The sequence below is a fragment of the Dipodomys merriami genome, unplaced genomic scaffold (genome assembly GCF_024711535.1).
Source record: "Dipodomys merriami isolate MVZ:Mamm:240054 unplaced genomic scaffold, mDipMer1.0.p SCAF_8, whole genome shotgun sequence".
Lineage (NCBI taxonomy): Eukaryota > Metazoa > Chordata > Mammalia > Rodentia > Heteromyidae > Dipodomys > Dipodomys merriami.
In genome coordinates this window covers 40,626,762-40,651,534 of record NW_027206401.1, presented here as the reverse complement: position 1 = coordinate 40,651,534, position 24,773 = coordinate 40,626,762, and the positions used below count along the sequence as shown (strand labels likewise).

The 24,773-nt window shown below is 35.4% G+C and overlaps 1 pseudogene; it reads right to left on the bottom strand.

Annotated features, from left to right (window-relative positions):
* Positions 1-10,678: 10,678 nt before the first annotated feature.
* Positions 10,679-11,128, bottom strand: LOC138819171 (ubiquitin-ribosomal protein eS31 fusion protein-like; annotated as a pseudogene).
* Between the last annotated feature and the right edge of the window lie 13,645 nt (positions 11,129-24,773).

Here is a 24,773-nt window from a genome sequence, read left to right as displayed (position 1 = left end):
CACCGAATCCCGTGTGTCATATGCCTCGCCTGGCTGCAGACTTTGGCCTTTTCACCTGCTGTTTTGGTTGGCTTTAGATGCAAAGAGAAGAATATGAAAAAGAGAGAAGGGGGAGGGGAAGGGAAGTTTGGAAGACTGAAGCTAAAAAAAAATGGCAAATGTTTTTAGCGCCTTCATCTAGACATGTGTCCCCTCACTCTGTGACATGGCTGCTCAATGTTGCCATGGTGAGGATTTCTAATCATCCCTACACATGACAGGCTCCTATTTGTCTGCACTCCCTTGGGTGTAAATTTCTAGGCTTAAAAAAAAAATCCATGTGAGCGTATCATCCGCCGTGCAGATGTTTCACTGCTTTAGAATATCAGGCAGCTGCTTGTGCCACCGCAGACAGCTAATTGGAGACTGCATCGTAGGAACAGAGGCGCAATTATGGCATAAATACACATCCTCTGGTGCATCATTGTATCTCTATTAACAGAAAATTTTAAACAGTGCTCAGAGTGTAATTAGTGTAGTTGATAAAGTTGTAAAACATGTAAATAAGGGAAATAGCAGGTACGTGGCCAATCCACTATCCAGCACTAGGGGATGCAGATTATTGCCTATTTAGAAATAATTAGCAAAGCTGCATTAGCAAAGCCTGTGTCCAACAGAAGCAAGGCAAACATTTATTCTGGTAACAGCTCTTTCTGTGCTAGCCATGAAAATCTACTAATATTGGTAATTTAGCCCTCATTACCAGAGGATAAAGCATGAAAAGAGCTCAGACATGAAATATGACAAGTAATATTAATTTTTATTCCAGAGGAGAGGATGCTTCCTTGGGTTGCATGCTGATTTCTCGGCAGGGTCTCAGCAGTGCGTGTGGAGGAGGCAGTGGGTAGCTGGTAGTTGAGAATTCAGGATACGGAGCTGACTCCCTGCTGGAGGTATACCCTGGGGTGGCTATGACAGTGGCTGATGAGGCATGCCACTGTTAGTGCCCAGCCAAACCTCAGGTCACAGTTCAAAACAAGCACTCAGCCATTAAACTTCAGTCCTTACGGACCGGTGAGGGTTTATGTCCTCATTCCTGCTCTTTTCCACCCTCCCAGCTGCTTTTCTCCTTACTCTGACAATCCCCCCACCCCTTCCTGGAATGATTTTGCAGAGCTGTATGGGCAATCAGATTGATTTTTGTGCATGCACCACCCTTTGCAACGTGCTTCTGATAAAGAGCTAGTGCTTTTGAAGCAAAGAGGATGGGAGGGGTGGTTTCAGCTGCATCTTAGCTACGTCCTGGGCTCAGGATAAGAAATGAACCTCTGGCTCATCTACATTGAAGACTGTGTCATTGAAGAGTATCATCTTGTGGCCAAAAATCATGAATGGGGGAAATAATAATAATAATAATAATAATAATAATAATAATAATAATAATTTGGATCTTGTTTTGCAGATATACTTCCTACTGAAGAAAAATGCAAACGCTCTGTAAGTTTCTGAAACCTCAATTCATTTTCCAGGCAGTGGGATAAAAAGGCAGGATGTTTGAGGAAGAGCCACCTTTCTTGCACTAATCTCTGCTGTTCACTTGTTCTTTGTTTTATTTTTAAGGCATAAAAAAATAAAAACTAGCAGGAATGAAGAACCAAGCCTCTGAAGCTCCTCATGCTTTGTGGCATTCATATTCTTTGCCATTATCTTCTTACCTCTGTTGCCTGCAGGGACTTCTTTTTAAGTGCTCTTAGGCATGCACACACATCGAGTCCATTGAACAGCTAGAAAAAAGTTCTTAGCCAATAAAATACTTGCACTCAGTCTGAGTTTTGCAGTACATTCAAAAACCATCTTGCATGGCACATTCTGGGTATTTTAGAAACTTAAACAACAACAACAAAAAATAACCCCCAAACAAAAACCTGGTCCAGTTGTAAATCCATTCAAATAAAGAGAGGATCCACCTCCTCTTTCAAATATTGTAAATAAGGACTCAAATCCTGGCTTCAGATGTCATGAACACTCAAGGCTGTCTCTTTTCTAGAGTATCTAGGGATGGCAGAGGTAACAGTCACTACTGCTTCTGCCTTTTGCTTTTTTCTGTCCTAGAGGATAATTACAGGATGGTGACAACTAACTAAGCAGTACCCTTATTATTCAGATGTATATTTTGTACAATGATTAAGAAGACTAGAGATGCCGATGTATTTTCAACCACACATGAATACTGATCAATACATAGGCCAAGGTCACACGAAATGCAAATGTGCACCTTTTCATATGGGTGTGTTATATCCCTCAAAACCCGAAAATTCGCACTGGTATTCTTCAACAGCCGACTGGATTGTGAGGGTGTTTTCCCTTTCTTTTTATCTTTCACCTTTGTACTAAAATTCGCAAATTCAAGTTAGGCACCAAACACTCCTTCTGCAGGTTAGTAGAGTAAGTGAATTGCAATCAGAGGCTGAAATTAGAGTTGTATTTTTTTTTTGTTTATTGTGAAAATACTGTACAAGAGGGGTTACAGTTACATGGGCAAGATAATGAGTGCATTTCTTATCAAGCATTGTAGCCTCCTCCTTTGTTTCCCCTTCCCATCCCCCCCCAACCCCTACCCAATTCTCCCCGCCCCCCCACCAAAGTTGTAAAGTTAGTTTTCGACATAATGTTTGTACATCTCATTGTTGCAATGGTTCCACCTGTATCCCTATTTAAACGATTTGTTTTTCCCCTTCCCCTCCACAAATTATACTGACATCAAATACAGTGAAAGCAGGGGTTATACTGTGGGGGAGGGACATACAAAACAACAAAGAATCTTATAAATGTGTTAGAAACAATTGCATGAAAGAAAAAAACTTCTAGTTCTCAAAAGTTCCCTGGGCCTCAATTTCTTCACCTGTGAAACGGAAAGTATCTCCTTGTCTACTTCGCAGAGTTATTATGAGAATAAAATGACACAACACATACAGAATACTCTGCAGACTTTAAACATGACACAGATTAGTATTTACATAATTTAGCTCATTACTACTTCCATGATTTACTCACTGGACAAAGTTGTTCCTATATCACTATTGTCCCACAATCATACTTGGACATTTGCCCAAACTTTTCACAGGAAGCATAAATAAACTCAGATAACATCATGAAATTGATCTCCAATTGTGTCTGTACAGTGCCAAAACTGCTGATTCATAAATGGAATTGCAGTCAACCAAGCAGATGTTTCTCCTACAGGATGCCAAATTGCCACTTTAACTGATTTTTATTCAAGAAACTTACTATGTATATGGAGATTATATAAACACCACATTAATCATTTTTCATTTTAAGTCCTCATAAATGATTTTACATACATCCCATATACCTTGGAAAGTACCCTGTCTCCTGGCTTATCAGAGACATGGTTTTCATATTCTGCAAAGTGAACAGCACTTTGAGAGATTGCCTAGAGGAAAGTTATGTCCAAGTTGCAGATTTTTCCCAAGGGAATCGGCGGCTGAACCATCCTTATTAAGAAAAATCCTATGTATAGCAAAGTCTTGGTGTGCTTATCAGAGTTTGTTTTAACCCCTTGTAGAAAAAAAAAAAACAACTGCAGAGAACCTGATTTTCCTAATTTCCTCAGTTAGCTTTTTGTGTCTAACAGTTCCCACTTGGAGATATTATGCTACTGCTCTGTAGCACCAGGCCCATAGCCTTCACTAAATTGGCACCAGAAAAGCAGCTGCTGCCAAAAACTATGCAAGGGCAGGAGGGACTGAGAGGAAACATGAAACAAAATGATCCCTTAATTCAAGTGAATTATTGTTACCTTCCTTCACATATTCCTTTCCTCCCCCTTTTGTTCTCATCTGAAAAGACAGGAAATAGGTTCCAAATCAGACCACAAAGAGGATCTTCAGAATCAAGTTAAATTGGAGCACATCGGATTGGGGCTGATGAGAATATGGTTTACAAGGGTCCAAAGCCTGATCTAATTTACATCCATCTACTGATTTCCAGCCCTTTGGCATCTCCTGAAAGAGAGGTCTGTTGTAGAGTCCATGCAACTATACCTTTTGTATATGTTATTTTAAATGTAATTCTAAATGTATAATTTTAGATACTTTCTTCCATATAAAGCTGTTTGGTTAGATGGACAGTGAATTCTATGTGCCAAGTAGTTAGGCGAGTTTAACAATTTTTCTGGTGCTTCTGTGAGCAGCTTTCTGTAATACAGGCCAGGAACTCAAATTTTTGCCTATGCTGACAGGCACTCTGGGCAGTTTTCAGAAATATACTGGTTATTTTACATCCATTAAAAAGGAAAAGTGATATTTTGCATCAGTATTTGTTTTCTTCTCTCTCTTCCCCAGCCCCTCCTCTCTGTCTCCTTTTAAATCACAGAAATAAAGTGCCCATTGTAAAGTGTTCATGCTGGCAGACAATATTGCATGCAGATCAGTCAAGCAGCCCATTGGATGGGAATGGGATGTGGGTGGGGAAACTCCTCATGAATGACTGGACACTAGACTGGTCTTAGAATGGTTTTGGTTAGGTCACAAATATCTCATTAGTAGGTGTGAATGCTGGCCGCTGATCTTTTATGGAGGTAAAGGGCTAACTTGTTCTTATTAATGACACAATTTACATTTTTTCTTATTTTATTTGTGTTCTTTCTAATCTAAGTTATGGGTGAAAATATCTTAAATAAACAGAAGTCATAAGGCCATAATAGTTTATGGCCTTATTCCCTTGCACTTATAAAATAGGATGCGGAATAGCTAGGGTTCAGATATTGAGGGAAATGGAGAGGAGACAGTGTGTTGTCTCAGTTCAGTTCCATCCCTCCAGCCTCCCCACCCCGACGCCAAAAAAAGAATCTACAGTTATTTTTTATTTTGTTCATCGTGGGGCTTGAACTCTGGGCCTGGGTGCTGTCCCTCAGCTCTTCAGCTCAAGGCTAGGGCTCGTGAGCCACAGCACCATTTCCGATTTTCTGGTGGTTAATTGGAGATGAATCTCATGGACTTTCCTGCCCGGGCTGGCTTTGAACCGTGTTCCTCATACCTTAGCCTCCTGAGTAGCTAGAGTTACAGGTGTGAGCCACCAGCGCCTGTCTCTACAGTTATTTAAAAATTTTTTAATAGTAGGGTTCCACCCTACCCCCTTTTTTGTCCTCTCTTCTTTCAAAAGGTGTTCACTGTACAAGCTCAGGATGCAGAACAGACTGAGAATGTTCAGCTGGCTCCTCCCCAAGAAACTCATGAAACAACAATAGCAGACCTACTGCACAGAAGGCTGAAAGACAATTACAAGATTCACAGTAATATTCTAGAACAAATTGCTTCATAATGTACAATCTGATATCTACTTGAATCCCAAACATTGTTAAAGCTATCAGAGGAGGGGTCAAATCTTTTTAAAATTCTTGATTCCTAATATATATGGAGAAGCAGGTCAATCTGAAAGTTAAATAACACCTATGAGTAAAAGAAATAAGGTATTGGGTTTCATGTAAAGATACATATTTTCTTTATTTTACATATGCTATCAAATGTCTAAGTTAAATCATTTTTACTTTTTTAAAAATAAATTTGTGCTATGGTTTCACTGTACAACTCCATTAAAATTAATATATCTGTTAATAAACTTTCTTATTTTGAAATTTAAAAAGTTTCTTATAGATATTTTTCACCTAAGAGTGAAAACTTGTTGTTAAAGGGAAGTTGAACATTCTCTGTGGTTCTACCTCCAACGTTCTCTTTTATAATTCATTTTGGAAGTAGTAGAGTTTATATTTTGACATTATAAATCTTATTCCTACTTGAAATTAATTGGGTGGATGAGGTATAGAGTATCAATCTTGAGAAGTACAAGAAGCAAAATGCATGAATTTTTCTTTAAATGCAAAATACAAGGTTTTATGCATAGCGAATAGGTTGGTTCAATGCAGAAAACAGAGAGTAAGAAATATGTATGACTAGTAATTAGATTATCATTTTGACAGTAAAAGAAATAGGAAAGAAAAATGAGGAGTATGCTAATCACGACCCTTGAAAGCTTATCTAGAAACTTATTTATATTTTTCTTTTTTCCTTATTCAGAATATACAAACTTTCATTTTTCTTTCTCCTATTTTACTTATTTTTTGCTCTAGATAGGAAATATACAAAACTATAGGAAATGTCTGTGGCTTATTGAACAAATATGGAACACAACACACTCATAAAATATAAATATTTAATTAGATATGTGTGTAATATCAACAATAATTTCCTACCTTAAGTTTAACTTTGTAGATCTGAAACACCACGTTTCATGCATTTATGATAATTTAAATATGCCATTTTCTAAAACATTCTGGAATATCTCCTTTAAACACTATCATTATCAGTTTGTTTTATAATGTAACATGAACAATATCAGACTATATACTATTCAAATTGATCCTCACAACTCCATATTATTAGTTGTTTTAATCATTTTATTTTACTCTGAATAGATTCCATATTTCAACATCAAAGAGTATGAGGATTACTTTTTCTATTCCTTTCCTCTACTTTTATTGTTTACATTCATTTCTGAGTCCATTTGGAGTATTAATGTGATTATGACTTATGAAGTATTATAAACTATTTCCATAACAAACATATAAAGTATTTCTGTAGCAAGATGGAATAATTTTAATTTCAGCAAATTTGAAGATCTCCTATATGTCAGAGTTGAGCTTCTTATTTTCTAGACATTGTTCACACAATTGGGTAACTTGTTCTTTTCAATGAACCTTTTCTGTTCACTTTTAAATCAGTCTCAAAATGCATTCATAATCATATAAATGCTTTTTCACCTTTCTTCTCATAATTTTATTTAGGCCTAATACTAAAGTGGATTAAAGACTTTTATTTATTTGTTCTCTTTCTGATCTACATCTAAGAAGCAAGTAGAGTATTTACTGACAGAGTGAAGAATGCAGAAACAAACATAGGATATCCACATGTAAAAGGTGGGTTTCATTTTCTGTTTGTGTGTTCTCAGTATATCCCAGAAACATAATAAGAATGGATTGTTTCTTGCCCTGATGCTTGGATCTCTCATTGATTTCAAAAGATCATGCAAATGGCAGAGATGGGTGAAAATTTGATTTTGATCTTAAATGGTAGCATTCACATTCTTCTTCTAATGTTTTTCCATCCTCTGGTTTATTATTAATCTTTTCCTTCATATTTCCATCTCAATTTACTAAAATGAAAAATATCACTCCTGTCTTTTAAATAGATAGAGAGAATAAGAGATGGAGACAGGGAAAGAAGAAAGGATAGAAAAAGATTTACAAATAGTAGACTAATAACATTTACATAGCAATTTCTTAAAAAACAAGCTTGAAAGAGAATGCTTCTTTTAAATTAGCTGCCACTGTGCAAGTTAAATTACTTCAATAAGTAATCTAATTGTGATTTGCTATATCATGGAGCTCGTTGCTATATTATAATCTGAAGAATTCTCTTTATATTAAATGTATATATAATACAAATTTTATGGCTGATTTTGCAAAATAATTTCTACCAGTGATAGTGACAGCTCAAAGTTAAATTTGGAAGGTAAACTTAAAAAGATTAGTCATTTGTGTCAACTTTTAACAATAAGGGCCAACTCACATAAAAGTGGTAACCTACTTTCCTTTAATATCATGCATTATGGATTTAGATTATATTTTATTTTACTAGATGTTTGTAGCAATACAAGTTTGATCTTACATTTTAGTGTTGTTATTTGGGAATTAAGGTGGTGATATAAACCTTCTTTGATGAGCATTCCTCGGGAATGAGTAGATGTGGAAGTTGCTATACTATTAACCAAAATTATTTTAACACTTCTATAAAAAAAGCATTTGAAGGATGTAAGTTTAATCACTAACTCTTGAATGACTTATTCAAAACCACTCCCAGATTCTATAAACACCTATTAGTGTCTCTCTCTTCTTCTCTCTTCCTTCCTCTTCCTCTCTCCTTTTCTCCATCTTTTCTCTCCATTCTTCTCTCCCTTCTACACTTCTTCTATCCCTTCTATTTTCCATTTCTCTCAGCTGCTTCTATCATTGAGCTACACCCACCATTCTGGTCCTATTTTTAAGAAGATAATATATAGAAAAATCACCTAGATATATGTCAATATACAAAACATTAAAACTTTCACACTTATAAGTGATTTGTGCAAATATATATGAAATGATAAAATCAGTATATATAATGTTTTTGTGAATAAAAATAATTTTGAAAATTGGTAACATTTTAAACATTTTTGAATATGTCTTCTAAATGCCAGAAGAGTCCAAGGATAGCATGATTTGCACTTGGTGTCGTTTAGATGTTGTTAGGTAACACACCCAACTAAAAGTCTCTATCGTGGATAGAAGCTATGACAGATAGCTTGGGCAAACCTTTGCAATAAAAGAAAGTTCTTTCAAAATCTCTGTACTTTAAAGGAGATACCATAACTATGCTTGCATTTCTGAATGAGGAAAGTGGTAATAGAGAGGTAAGCAACCTGGCCAAGTCTACAAACATCCTGAGAGGGATAGACTGAGGCCTGGGATTTTTTGGAGTGTGTTGGGAAGGGGTGAATTTCAGACTCATCTACAGTAATTTATAACAGGTGGAGAGAACAGGAGTTAGTCCTAACTCTGGTTTGAACTCTTTCTTTTGGGTGGGTAGTAAAGAGTACTGGGATTTGAGTTTAGCTTTGTAATTAGTAGGCTGGGAGGCATAAGATCATTTCAGCTACAATCCCTGTTCTTTTTTATGTTACTACTTTTTGAATAGGTTCTCAAGTCTTCTCTTGCCCAGGACTGGTCTCAGACTCTGATTCTCCGACCTTTGTGTTCTGTGGAGCTGACATGACAAATGCATACCACCATATGTGGCTTTTTGGTTGAGATGGGGATGTCACCATAATTTTACCTGGATTGCTCTCAAACCAACACTAAGAACTTTTCCTAATCTTACATTCCCTGAGCAGCTGGATTTATGGTCACTTTACTTTTGTTTGTGATACCCATCTCTGGTAGGAGGGGGGGAAAAGGGAGGGGAGAAAGGAGAGAAATGAGAGGGAGGAAGATTGAATAATAGAATAAAAGAGACAAAAATTTATAAGTATGTATAAAGGCTAAAAATACTGAAAACTCAACTGACTTGACCAGAAACAGAGACATATTCTCATTCAGGCTGAAGCGAGATGATTAAAAAGAGCAAAATTTTCTCAAGATCATAAAATAAGTTATTTATACTCTTTGAATAACCACCCATGAAAATTTAATACATTTTCTATAAATTCTTCTCTCACTTGTCATGCCCCTCATTTGTTAATGCAAACACATGTGAAAAACATACTTTATTCTTCAGATTTAGCTAAATTCTCAAGAGCCATGAGGGCCTCTGATGAAAGATTCTGTATTTTTTATACATTTCCTAAATGAAATAATTTATAAAAGATTTTTTTTCTAGCCAAGTGCTGGTGACTCATACTCCTAGCTACTGGGGAGACTGAGATCTGAGGATTAGCATTTGAAACCAGACAGGACAGAGACCTCAGTGAGACTCTTATCTCCAGTTAACCACCAGAAAACTGCGAATGGTGCTGAGACTCAAACTGGTAGAGCCTTGAGTGACAAAGCTCAAAGACAGCACCCAGGCCTTGAGTTCAAGCCATACAACCAACCGAGAGAGAGAGAGAAAGAGAGAAAGAGACAGAGACAGAGCGTTCTAGTTTTCCATATTGTAACTCATGCTTCAATAAAGTATGGGCATGTAAAACATGTAAAAATTAATTTATAAAAATAGTATTTTAGTTATTTGGTAATTTGTTGAATAAAGTTTTTGTAAATTAATTTGTTACTCTATGGTAAGAGTACCTGTTTTTACAAGCCCACAGTTGTTGTGTCAAACCCTATATTTCTGAGTATCCATCAGCCAATCACCTAGACTAAGAGTTGTGAAAATACTGTACAGAGGGGTTACAATTACATGGGCAAGGTAATGAGTACATTTCTTATTAAGCGTTGTTGCCTCCTCCTTTATTTCCTCTTCCCACCATCCCTTCCCATGTTCCCCTCCCTTCCTCCCCTCCCCCTCTCTCCCCCCCCCCAACCCGGGCCAAAGCTGTAAAGTTCATTTTTCGATATAATGTCTTGTACATCTCATTGTTGCAATGGGTCCACCTGTATCCCTATTTAAACACTTTGTTTTTTCTCTTCCCCTCCCCCAATTATACCAACATCAAATACAGTGAAAACAGGGGTTATACCGTGGGGAAGGGACATACAAAGAAACAAAGAAATCATCTTATAAATATGTTAGAAACAATAGCAAGAAAGAAAAAAAGTCCTTATCCGGAAGTCCTTGACTCAAATGTGCTGGAACAATCATCAGTTTCACCAGTAGGTAGGGAAACTTATTTATGCATGTTTGTTGTTATGTCCTCAGCCCCACCTCCACAGGAGACATAATAACATCTTTTCCTATGGTTTTCTTGCAATATCACTTCTGTGTTATGGGACATCTGTTGACTCTCACCTTAGAATGTACCAGGGAGGAAGATATCTGGGGAGATAAGAAATTAATATTTTCATCTGTTGAGTTAAAAAATGCAAATCAAGGGAAAAAACACTACTTTTTTAAAGTTTAGTTTGTGCCTTTTATTAATTCATATACAGTCACTTGTCTTCTGGTTTGTTGAAGCAATAAGATAGGCTACACTTGTCACAATAATGTCTGTCAAAGTGATGAGCCATAGAAACTCCAGCACCACACTCATTTGAAGAGCACTGTTGACAGAGGCAGCTAATTCTGCCATTTTTATTCCCTTTATAGTGTTTCAGAAAAGGTAGCTTAACCTTCTTTCTCTTATGCTTGTTCCTTGTGGGAATGGTATAAGACTTCCTCTTCATTTTCTTATCAACACTTCGATAAAGAGTACGATTCTTTTGAATGTTGTAGTCAGATAATGTACGTCCATCTTCCTGCTACCTACCAGCAAAGATCAATCTTTTCTGGTCAGGATGAATTCCTTCCTTATCCTGCATCTTGGTCTTTACATTTTTCATAGTATTCAAAGGTCCAAGCTTGACTGTGATGATCTTCCCCATTTTCATGAAAATCTGCATCCTGGCAGTGGTCCCACTGCTGGTGACAGATCAGAAAGTGAAAAACTAATTTATTAAATGATCCTTACTAAGGATAAATTTTACTAAAGATCAAATTTTAACAATAAATTCAGATTTTAGCAATAAGTAGTTAAATGATAAAATGATGCCAATAGATTGTATGTTATTTTCTGTGACCAGGACAGAACAAAATACATTCAACTAAGATGGAGTTCTACTTTCAAAGATGAACGGAAAATAGATCATTGAAACAATGAGAAAACTATGCAATCATTTTAAACTTTTTTCTATTGATGAAAGTATGTCTGTGACATAAAGATTGAGGATTTTCTAGCCATAAAAGAAATGCAAATCAAAACAACATTGAGATATCACCTCACCCCAGTTAGAACGGCAAAAATCAAGAACTCTAACAACAACAGATGCTGGAGGGGATGTGGACAGAAAGGAACCTTACTTCATTGTTGGTGGGAATGTAAACTTGTTCAACCACTTTGGAAAGCAGTATGGAGGCTCCTCAAAAGACTTCACATAGATCTCCCCTATGACCCAGCAATCCCACTTTTGGGCATTTACCCAAATGTTTACAAACAAGACCACACTAAAGCTACCAGCACAACAATGTTTATTGCAGCATTATTTACCATAGCTAAAATATGGAACCAACCCAGATGTCCCTCAGCAAATGAATGGATCAAGAAAATGTGGTATATATACACAATGGAATTCTATGCCTCCATCAGAAAGAATGACATTGCCCCATTTGTTAGGAAATGGAAAAACTTGGAAAAAAATATATTAAGTGAAGTAAGCCAGGCCCAAAGAAACATAGGTCCCATGCTTTCCCTTATTTGCAATATCTAGTATATGTATGAGTCAAGCGGAAAAGGTCAGATAATGTGAGGTCAGGAAAATGAAATGAACCCTTAGGTATGTATTTTAATGTTTTTTTTTTCTTTCATGCATGTGTTTCTAAAGCATTTATAAGATTATCTCTTTGTTGCTTTGAATGTCCCTCCCCCACAGTATAACCCCTGCTTTCACTATATTTGATGTCAGTATAACTTGTGGAGGAGATGGGGAAAAACCAGTTGTTTAAGAATACAGGTGGACCTGTTGCAACAATGAAAAGTACAAGTTGTCATGTCCAAAACGAGCTTTACAACGTCGGTGGGGGGGGAGGGGGGGGAAGGAGAAGGATTGGGATTAGGGGGGAGGGGGGAGGCTGGGAAGGGATGTGAAGGGTAAACCAAAGGAGGAGAGTGCAATGCTTGGTAAGAAATGTACGCATTATCCTGCCCATGTAATTGTAACCCCTCTGTACCGTATGTTCACAAATAAAATTAAATTAAATTTAACAAAAAAGATTGAGGATTTTATTGGTCACTTGTTGGTTTCAATGAGAAAGACAAATCTCTTATTTAGAATTAATTTTCTGAGAAAATTTTGCTCTTTAAATTTTATATTATTCTTACAGTTTTCTTCTTGTGTGCTTTTACTTTCTCTTTTCTTCAATAGAACAATCACAAACTAGATTCAGCAAAGGGACTTCAGTGTTTTAGGATAAAGAATTTGTTTAGTTGGAAGCGATGGAGCCTCAACACATGTGTTAAGTAGATAGATGTGGGCTAGCATGTTTAAATATTCTTTTTGTGCTCCTATCAGATCTTACATAATCAGGAAGTTTACAAAGCTAGTCTTATATATATATATATATATATATATATATATTCATATATATATATGATATTTACTGAAAATGTTCTATTCAAAATTTGACTTTTAGAAAATCCTTTGCTTCTAAGAAGGGATGAATTTTTTGGACCTAATTGAAAAACAGAATCAATTTGTCCACTTTTGACTGACTTTGCTAATCAATGCTGTCAAAATATAAAGATAGACTGATGAAACTTAAGATTTACAACACTGTCAACTCAAAAGCAATTTAAATACAGATTTTAAAATTCTGAGATCAGATAATTTGTTTCACTATTAAATACTTTTCACATAGCATTTCTCAATTACTAACAGTCTATTGACATGCTAATATGTCAAAATAACTATTATTTAAAATTTCTGTCTGACTCCAACTGCCTTACCTTATAAATTTTGTCTAATAAACCAAAGTTTGTACATATAAGGTAGCTCAATTCCAGGGTCATTGACTAGGCAAAACTACTAAAGAAATGTCTGTTTTGTTGTAAATATGTAATATGGGTACTATGAAAATACCCGGCTCAACCTGATAAATAATACTACCCATGTTTGCTTAAAAATATGTCTAATTTTATTACCTTGTATTCTGTATCTTGCTCAAGTTCTACTTCAAAGAAAACCTAAGTATGCTATTCCAAGTATACCCATTGAACAAATGTACTGAGGCTCAAAGGTTTTAGCACACATTTTATTCTTTAGTCTGGGACATTGTCATCTTGACCCCTGTATACTGCTGCTAGACACAAGATTTACTTTGAAGCTTTCATTTAAGGAATTGAGTTATTATCCTTTGCTTGACCTTTGTCCACAACATATTTATCATGGTGCCCTATAAAACTATAATGTGTGAGAAAAGTGAGAAAAGGAAGTCATATATTCGTGATTTATAAAGAAAGGACAAATAGGCATAAATCAGAGTTTAAAAACCCATTCATAGGAACCTCTTACATAATCCATTTATTATTTCAAAATCCCTCCCTATAATGATTCCTGTACATTTTTGTAAAGAAACAAACGTAAGCAAAAATAATTTGAAATTAATCATCACCTGTGATTTCCAGGATCTATTGCCAGATATTATTTATATTTATTACTGGGAAGAAAAAGAGAAAAACAGTGTTATTTTCAAAATTACAGAAAGAAATAGTTTTCAAGCTGTTCCCTTAATGAACTGGAAATAGTAACCCTGTCAAATTTAATATAAAAATAGTGTTATAGGCCTATGGCATCTATTTATTACTCGAGAACAAAAGCCTTCATCCATTTCTTTTAGAGAATGACATTTTTGTAATTCGCTGCCCATTTCATTTGTTCCAAAGGCCTTCGTGGGGTGACAAATATCCCACAGAAATGGCTACTGATAGTTGATAGGATAATGTGCAGCCCCTCAGGACAAGGGCAAAGGCAGCAAACTTATCATCCTTTAGTTTAGCTTAGCATGGGTCAGTAACAGCGCCAGAGGTGACAGAAGATGTTAAAGTGTGGGAAGCAAGAGCTGAAAGCTGTAGGAGGGGAGTTTTTATAGTTTATCCTTTCTTTTGCCAAGAAGGCTGCAGAGACAGCTTGAATCACATTGTTGATTTGGTTCACTGCACGCCACACTAACTGTTTCTGGAAGAAAAAAAGAAGAGCAAGGGGGAGCAAAAAAATCCAACACTTATGGGTCATTCTCACCAACAGCATGTGGCATTTCAACATGTCCTAGAAGAGGAGGAAATGCATATTTAATACTTTAGCTTCAAGTTCATATTTCAAGAATGCATTATCTTGCAGGAAGGTCTGTGGTGAATAATCAGTAGGACATCACCATTATATCAACCTGGTAATTTTGCAGACCAGCAAAGAAAAAGGCATTAGCTGTGTTGTCTTTCATTTGGGAATATTTGCAATATTGTTTTCTGTGTTAGAGTGGATAAAAATGACTACAATGACTCTTCCTGAAAAATTTTAACTTCTGAATGTTTCAAAAATGTAGCACTTTAAATTTACTATTAACACTTGTCCATTAAGGACAATTGACTTGCATGAAATCTGAATATACTTTTTTTTATCCCTAAGAAATTAAACCAGTATAGACTCTCCCTTGAAAATATCATAAAAGAATGATATGTGCCAGCTGGTATATTACTCCTGATTCTATTAAAAGATCACGTGAGCAAATTCTTCCAAACACTTCTCAATTTAGAAAAAGAGAAAGAAAATAACAAGGAAAGCATACGTTCATTAGGCAGGTATCTCTTGTCAGGACTGTCATTGTGCACAGATACTACCGGAAACATGATGGTTATATTGTGATGTCTCTAATGGCACATCTGGTAAAATGATTCCTGTTCTGCAGTATTAAGAAATCACTTTTTTATGTTCCATGTGATTTGAATTAATTCATTTAAAACATTCAATTATGCTACACACAAAATTCCTAAAGGACAGATGGGAGAAACACCAAAAATTGTGACCCTGTCTCACAAGCAAGATGCCAACTCCACCTGAGTAAATAAAAGCTCTGCTGACCATTTTGCATCATGATGCACGTTGTAAGAATAGTCAGGATCACTGATGCAGGTACTGTTAAAAGATTTTAAGCCAGGCCTGGTGGCTCACACCTGTAACCCTACCTAATCAGGAGGCTGAGATCTGAGGATCATGGTTCAGAGCCAGCCCTGCAGGAAAAGTCACTTACACTCTTATCTCCAATTAAGTACTCAAGGAGCCAGAATTAGAGTGCTAGCCTTGAGCAAAAAAAACTTCAGGGACAGCACTTAGCCCCTGAATTCAAGCCTCGGGACTGGCAAAAAGAGTGTGTGCTGGGAGGGAGCTGGGCGGGGGGGGGGGGGGGGAATAAAGAAAAGAAAAGAAAAGAAAAGAAAAAAGTTCTAGACATAGACCACCATTTATTTCCTTTTTTCTTATTTGATTTAAAATCTTCAAGATTTTTACATTTATTTGCTTTCCTGATAAAAATACCTGTGTTCAGTGTGCATAGATGTACAGCTACATTCTCAGATTTTTTGCATTGGTAATATAGATAACATGTGTTTTATCAACAAAGAAAAGAATAATATTCTTAAAAAATAAGTATAGTAATTTTTAATCAGGTAAAAGTTATTTGCAGCTTGTTGTATTTTATAAAGGGCACATTAGAAAATGAGGAGTCTTTTTCTGCAGACTACTTTTACTCCAAACAAGTATGGAAAAATCACACAACGCTAAGCTGCAGGAAGATGAAGACAAACTGGTGACTACTTTGAAATAAGTATGTTAAGTAGCTCACATACTTTATCTCTACAAACCTGGTTGTGTGCTCCTAATAGCACTATTGCTGGCTAAAATTTATACAGTACTTTTTCCATTGGGTTGAAAATTGTTCCGGTTTTCACAGAGAGGTTCACGTTTATTTCTAATGCGGGAGAACTTGTTTTAGTTTTGAAGGTAAATTGAACAAGTGATTGCTTTCATATATCACGTAATTCCTTCCATGTTGATGGCTGTAACTTTTCTCCTTAACACATTTTATTCCTTACCATGCCTGTCACTGGTTTAAGCAATCTGTAGGTAATTGATTTCTTCTGTAAAACAGATAACATTTGCTTAAAGCACTTCTGATAGCTTTACAGCCTCTGCATTAGGAGAAGCACTTCCGTCACCACTGGCATTCTTATAAAATATAATTATTATATATCCATCAAAGACAAAAATAAAAGGGGACTCGGAAGAGGCAGTGCAAATATTTCCTGACTTCAGTGTTCATGGTATCAATGATTCAACTTATGCAGAGCACGTCGCATCTTGAGCGTATGATCTTAGCTATCTTTGAATTTCATTGTTTGTTCAAATAAGCCAACTTTAGTCATTTCCAAGTGCTTACTTAGGTTCAAATCCTCTAGATTTCTAATAAAAACGTATCTTTAATTTAAGCAATGACTATTTCCCAACTATGATTCATATTTTACTAATAACCTCAGGAAGATTCATAAGGCTCATAAACGAACAATTTTATATTGGACATAAATTGAATCCACAATTTAATGTACAATAATTAATGGTAGCAGTGTTTTTGGGGTTTTTTTTCCCCCCTTGATTCTCTTGTGCTGTTTTGTTTCCTCAAGATCCAAAGCAATTGCCAGTTTTAGGATTAGAAATATCTCTTTGATTCAAGGGTAGACAATTGAAATCCTCATAATAGGTTGGACTATAACTCAAGAGACCCAACTCAATTTGTTTTTTTCATTTCTTAAATATTTGTACTGCAAAGAGAAAGGTAACTATGATTGCATAATATTTCAACAAAAATATTTAATTTTTCAAAATGTATTGAGTAGATATAAATTGACCTTCACTTTTATTTCCTTTCTTGTTAAAAAGCCATATCAAATGGTAAATTATTCATATTCCAAATAACAATTCATTACAAAAATTCACTCCAATCCTAACATATTTGTAAGGAGGAGGTAAACCAGAATTACATTATTTAGTTTAAGTCAATGGGAAATAATACTGTGAATTTGAATAATCCATCCATATATATATATATATATATATATATATATATCAGTCTAGTTCAGTATATATAATTCTGTATATTTAGGAGAGCCATAGTATAAAGCCATGAACAACCTAGCAATCAAGCAGGTAGGCAAACAAATGTTTTGCAATTTTCTATCATAATTAAATCCTGAGTTTATCATCTTCAGGTGGAAATACTGGAAAATGGTCTGAGCTCATACATTTTTTCTGTTTTATTACTAGAACTATTTCTACACAGTGCATACATTAAGCATTATTCTGCTTTTAGCTTGTATGTTTTGTACAATGAATTTTTGTTTTTGGAAGCAAAAATGTCTATATGGGAAATTCTTAATGAATAATTCTTAGATGTTTTTTATTTATTTATTGAATTCTTTTCCGTTATTCAGAACTAAGAATTAAACTAGCTTCTTCTTTATCTGGGGATGCAGGCAGGTCTATGCTTGTGACTCTAGGTCCTCATGCTAAGTTTGCCTTGTGCTTCAACTCCACTGCCTGTCAATTTAGCCTCACTTGTCCCAGATGTTCCCATCTAGCCATCCCACTCCTATTTTCCATCATTGTGCCAGGATGTTCTTTAACTCATCCAGCATACATTTTGTCACTGTGCCTTTATCTGGTCTCCTTGGAAGCTTCACATTTCCCAAGGTACCTTTGGGTAATGATCGGAGGACACCCTCCCTTTCCCCACTGGCTACCCAAACGGTTTACAATCTCTATGCTTGCCATTTGGGTTCTAATGAATCTATACCAATATTCAAGCTTTTACTTCCTTTTAGTTGTTAGTACATACCTGAGAGTTGTCTGTTCAAGTTAATTTTAATCTCTTAAAAAGCAGAATCTCTGCCTGAACAGCTAATTATCCAGAGCCTACTGAGCCATAAGATGTATTGGTAAATACATTGATAAGTGCATGTCATATGTATAACATTATACATTTTCTAACAGTATGAGAGAATTTGCATTTGAAACTAAATGCCATTTGTATATAAAGTAGAAATACTAATATAAGAGTCTAGACATAGATCCTCAATTATATCCTTTTTAAAAATTTTCAATGCAGGGGCTGGGAAGGTGGCTCAGTGGTAGAGCGTTTGCCTTGCATGCATGAGGCCCTGGGTTCGATTCCTCAGCACCACATAAGCAAAAAGAAAAAAGCCGGAAGTGGCACTGTGGCTCAAGTGGTAGAGCGCTAGCCTTGGGACAGCGCCCAGGCCCAGAGTTCAGGCCCCACGACCGGACCCAAAAAAAAAAAGTTTTCAATGCAGGGCTCTGGTGTTTTGGTTATTTGCTTTCTTGATAAAGTATCAGTATTAAGTATACATGAATATATATTAAGTATACATAGATAATATATGTAAAGTATACACGAATATATATTCTTTGACTTTTTCTTTTGACAAATTTTGTTTGACATCAGGCCATGCAGAAATGCAAATGATAAAGGAAATTAATCTTAAAAATGTTTCATTTTAACAGGTGACATATTTGATATTTTCTGTAACATTTTTAAAGATGTTTAAACTCTTTCTGAGGATTTGTGGCATATTTTGCACTGAAAGTACTTTGCAGAAATATACTATACCTTTAAACTTGGCTTTGTATACAAGTCCTAGACAGTCTTAGGCTGAGATGTTTTTCTAAAAGTATCCAATTATAAATCATATCATTATGATTAACACATTTATAATATCTTAGATTTGATTCTTTCAGTCAGAATTGAATGATACTATATTAATACTTTTGATAAGTTAAGGCAAAAGGTTCAGAGAATTATATGGATTTGTGAGAAATAATGCAAAATGGAAAAAAGGAGGTATTACTATTAATGATTTATTAAGAAAATACTTCTAAGTCCTAGTATAATATTAAATATCTTTCTCAAGTCTCTAAACAAGCTCTTCCAAGTGACTCATGGGTTGAAACCATTTCACCTTTGAATATTTGTGAAGTGCTTAATTTCCCTTTAAACTAAAGATAATGTTTAAACTTCTGTTAATACTCTTGTCTTAATTGACATTTATTCTATGTGGTAACTGCAGAGACTGCGATATGATTTTTAATCTGAAGAAATGAAAAACTCCACAAACTTAAAAAATGCAGGTAAGTCTTTCTATTTCCTAACAAATGGGGCAATGTCATTCTTTCTGATGGAGGCATTCCATTATATGTATATATATATATATATATAATATATATATATACACACACACATATATATATATATATATATATATATATATATATATATATATACACCACATTTTCTTGATCCATTCATCTATTGAGGGGTATCTGGGTTGGTTCCATATCTTAGCTATGGTAAATATTGCTGCAATAAACATAGTTGTGCTAGTAGCTTTAGTATGGTCTTGTTTATGATCATTTGGGTAAGTGCCCAAAAGTGGGATTGCTGAGTCACAGACTTGGAAAAAATTGTATTAAGTGAAGTAAGCCAGGCCCAAAGAAACATAGGTCCTATCATTTCCCTTATTTGCAATAACTAGTATATGTCTGGGACAAGCAGAAAAGGTCAAAAGTTATGTACATATGACAGATAAGATGATGTTAATTGAGGGCTGGGAAGGTGGCTCAGTGGTAGAGCGCTTGCCTTGCACGCATGCGGCCCTGGGTTCTATTCCTCAGCACCACATAAGCAAAAAGAAAAAAGCCAGAAAAGGCGCTGTGGCTCAAGTGGTAGAGTGCTAGCCTTGAGCTGAAGAGCTGAGGGACAGTGCCCAGGCCCAGAGCTCAGGCCCCACGACTGGACCCCCCCAAAAAAGATGATGTTAATTGAAATGAACCCCGAGATAGGGACACAAGTGGTTTTTCTTTCTTGCTATTGTTCCTAATGTATTTATAATGTACCATGTGATTTTTTTTTTGGTATAACCCCTGTTTTCACTGTATTTGATGTTGGTGCCCTGAATATTGTATATACACTTCTCTAGATTGGGGAGGGGAAGGGAGAAAACAAAATGCTTAACTAGGGATACAGGTTGACCCATTGTAACAATGAGATGTACAAGACTCTATGTTGAAAAATGAACTTTACAACTTGGGGAGGGGGGAACAGGGGAGGTGGGAAGGGAAGGGAGGGTAGGGGGAAAAACAAAGGAGGAGGTAATAATGCTTGATAGGAAATGTATTTATGACCTTGCTCATGTAACTGTAACCCCTCTGTACAGTATTTTACAATAAAAACATATTTAACAATGCATGTAAGAAATCTACATTTGGCTATAACTCTTTTACAAATTTAGGTCTTCAGGGTCACCATTTAAAGACCTATGTTTCTGTCAGATATAGCTTTTGAGAACATGAAATAATGGTACTTTTTATTGTAAAGGTGATGTACACAGGGGTTATAGTTACATAAGTCAGGTATTGAGTACATTTCTTTTGAACAGTGTCACCTCTTCCCTCATTTTTCCCAGTTCTTTCCCTCCCTACTCCTCACCCACAAGTTGTAAAGTTAGTTCATTTTCAACATAGTGTCGACTGAGTATCATTGCTCAATTACTTCACCCTTTGTGAACTAATTGAGCTTTATTTTTTATTTGCTTTATTTTATTTGTTTATTTCTATGCTTCCTCTAATTTTCCCCAAATCAAATAAACTTACATGCAAGACAAAAGGTACAGAGGTAAAAAATAGTGATAAAAAGGGAAAAACAGACAAAAAACTCACAAGAAGTAAAAGACTTCATGTTTCCATTTCTTGGAGTTGATTTTGAGAAGAGCTTCCCTATGACTCAGTAATCCCATTTTTGGGCATCTATCCAATTGACCACAAACCAGTCCACACTAAAGCCACCAGCACAACCATGTTCATTGCAACCTGGTTTAGCATAACCAAGATATGGAATCAACCCTGGTGTCTCTCAAGGGATGAATGGATCAAGAAAATGTGGTATATATACACAATGAAAACCTATGCTTCCATCAGAAAGAATGGCATTGCCCCATTCATAAGGAATTGAAAACACTTGGGAAAAATTAAATTAAGTGAAGTAAACCAGATTCAAAGAAACATTTGCATAATTGCATCATTTCCATTTGTAATAATTATAATGTGCCTATGATTCTACAAGTAAATCCGATGGATAATAAAAGACAAAAAATTATACCTAAACATGATAAACTAAATAGGACTCTAATATTCACATAATGAGACCAAAGGAGGAAATTCTTAGGAGAGGATCACAAAGACTAGATAGATATGTGCATATGATGATATAATAATGGCAAATTTTAGGGAGTGAAGTTTTAGTAATATAATGCATCCATCCCTCCTATGCTAGTCAGCACAGATCATGACTTACTTATCGGTATAACAATACCAGAACACAACAGCAATTTAGGTGGTGTCTAAGAATGGGCCCTTCCTTTACCCCTGATCTCAGACACTTGAACAGTACTGTAATATAACATGCAAGAGTTACCATGGTGTGTGCTTCATTCTACGACAGGCCAAAGAAGAGACATATAACATGGGAGAGTCCAGTGTGTTGGGGCTGAGCATAAGGCAGATGTCAGCAGAATCAAATGATTTATTTGCAACATATATGTATGTAAGTCATCATGCATTTGATTGTTTTATTTTGTCCCTTTTTTCCCTTTCTCATTTTTCTTTATCCTTGTCCTTTCAGTACCAAAAAAATATTCCTTACTCTAATTTTATTTTTCATCTCTAGTGCTAGTATCTGAAACATTATATATTAAATAAATAGTTGTGTTATGTAAGTGAAGGTTTAGTGAGTATATGTACAGGCAGAAGTGTCCAGTTGTATATTAAAATAGAAAATATTACTGCAATGGGAGAAAAAATGTGGATGTTCCTGCCTATTAGATACAATAAGAATATTTCAGTCAGCACACACACACACACACACCCACACCCCCCCACACACACACAGACACACCCACTCACACACATACACACATACACACACACACACATCTCAGGTTTATGTCCGGTCCTTTTGGCAATGTAATGATCAGAAGACAGACATTTTCCCTGTCCCCACATATCTACACTTGGGAAATGTAGCAGTGTCAGAGAGAGAGAGAGAGACAGAGACAAAGAGACAGAGAGGGACAGAGAGGAAATATGAATCATTATATAGTATTTAAGTTGTTACAATGTTTGAATATTTTCAAATCATGGCCAAAATACCATCGGTGTGCTAATTTTCCTTCAGGAGGAAGAAAAACAAAGGCAAATAAGAATCAATAGGTATTGATAAACTTAAAGAATTAATTTTTTTCAGAAGTTTCTACTCAGAGGAATTTTAAATCATTTTACTGTGGAATTCCTGAAAGGATGGGCAATGGAGGATGCGGGTAAGACAAAAAGGATGGCCTTGCTATACCCAGGAAACTTAGGGGTCACATTTTAAAACTTCCCAGGGACTCTTTATAGTTCCCATGACACTCAATGATTCTAAGATTATTATAGATTTCAAGAAAGTATTGATTATTTCCCATTGATAACCACAATTATAAGAATGAACAGATTTCCTTTCATATATGGGTACTGGATAAACTCCACCAACAAGAAAATGTACAGAGCTGGAAGTCAAAAACTTTAAGCATTAAGCTACTTAGAAATAATCTTATTAAGCTGGTTAGAATTATTCATATTCTCTGTCTTAATGTTGAATAAAATATGTCAAAATATGTTTATGTACCCTCAAGTTTTCCTTTATTATTTTGATAGCAGTGTTCATAAAAATTTGTTTAAACTTCAATAGTAGACATCAACCAAGTGACAATTATGATTTTCATCATTGTAAGCTGAGATTTTTTTACTAATGATATGGACACAGAAGAACAAGAGGCCAGGACTATTGTTAAATTAATGCTCTGGTTGAGGAGCTAACAACAAATTCATAGCACTATAAAATTCTAAACATAGATTACTTAATGAGTTTTGCCAGTATTGATAAATCATTATATTCCCAAGTCACTATTCTGTTTCTTAATTTTTAATACAAACCAGTAAAAAATTTCCAATGTTTTACATTCCTTGTAGATATCAGAAAATGAGACATTCTAAGCTATTTAAAAATGTTATAAAGTTTAGGTAGTTTTAGATTATAAAAGTTTATTTTTCTTTTTTTGTGTCTAGAGAACTTGAACATTTTTTCATGTGTCTATTAGCCATTCTTATTTCCTCTTCAGAGAAGTCTCTAAGTCTTTAACCCGCTTATTAATGAGGGAATTGTTTCTTTGAGGATTTGTTGTTGGGGGATTTAATTTTTTGATTTCTAAGTATATTTTAGATATGAGGCCCTTGTCTGTTGTATGGCTAGTATAAATCTTCTCTGTATTTGATTCGATGCCCTGCATCTTGTAAATACATTTTTCTAACTTGGAACAAGGATACAGGTTGGTCCATTGTAACAATGAGACATACAAGATACTATGTTGAAAATGAAATTTACAACATGGGGAGACTGGGGGAGGGAAGGGATAGTAGGGGAAAAACAAAGGGGGAGGTAACAATGCTCCATAGGAAATGTACTCATTCCCTTGCTCATGTAACTGTAACCCCTCTGTACAGTATCTTTACAATAAAAATTTTTTTAAGTTTGTTTTTTAGTTAACTTGGGAGCCTTTAATGATGACTAGGAAAAGGATTATCACAGAACAAATACTGCATCATATAGAGTTAACCAAATGGTTCTTTCCTCTCCAAAAATAAGATAAAAAGAAAGTAATACAGTCATTCTTCTGGCAAGGAGACATGGAAGGACACAGGTCCAGGCTGCATAAAGACAATGGGTAGTTCTTGGGTAAAAGTCTATAAAAATCTTCATCTTTTAGCCACAATCACATCAACATTATTAGAATTTTCTGGTGATAGAGAAATCAACATAGGTCATGACTAAATTGACTCTATCTTTCCTTATTAGCTTGTTAGTGAGGGAAGGAGGGTGTTAGAAAGGAGGAAAGGTGGTCAGCAGAGCAATATTGACTCAGCTTGAAGCTTAGTTTAAAAAACTCAAACAGTAAAATTGAGTGTAGATTTTTTTGGCCATTAGGCAACTTGAAGATTTTAAATGTGGATAAATGGCTATTACTTTAGGACACTGAGACGTTGAGGAGTGGTTTGTTAGGATGATAATATCTGGATAACTACGCCAAGGGCAAGCTGGTAAGATAGATCAAGTGCGTTTTATACATGTATATGAATTAAAAGGTGTCCATATAGCCTGGTGAAATCATAAGAATTTTTATTTCTATAGTTCTATATGAAGAAATAGCTAGGAAATATCTAGGGTAAATTGAAATCTACCTTCAAGAAGAATGTAGACTAATAAAGAAAAGAATGATTTTTAACCTTACTTTTATAAATGCATGATTTAATACTCCATTTCCACTAAAATTCTATGGATTAG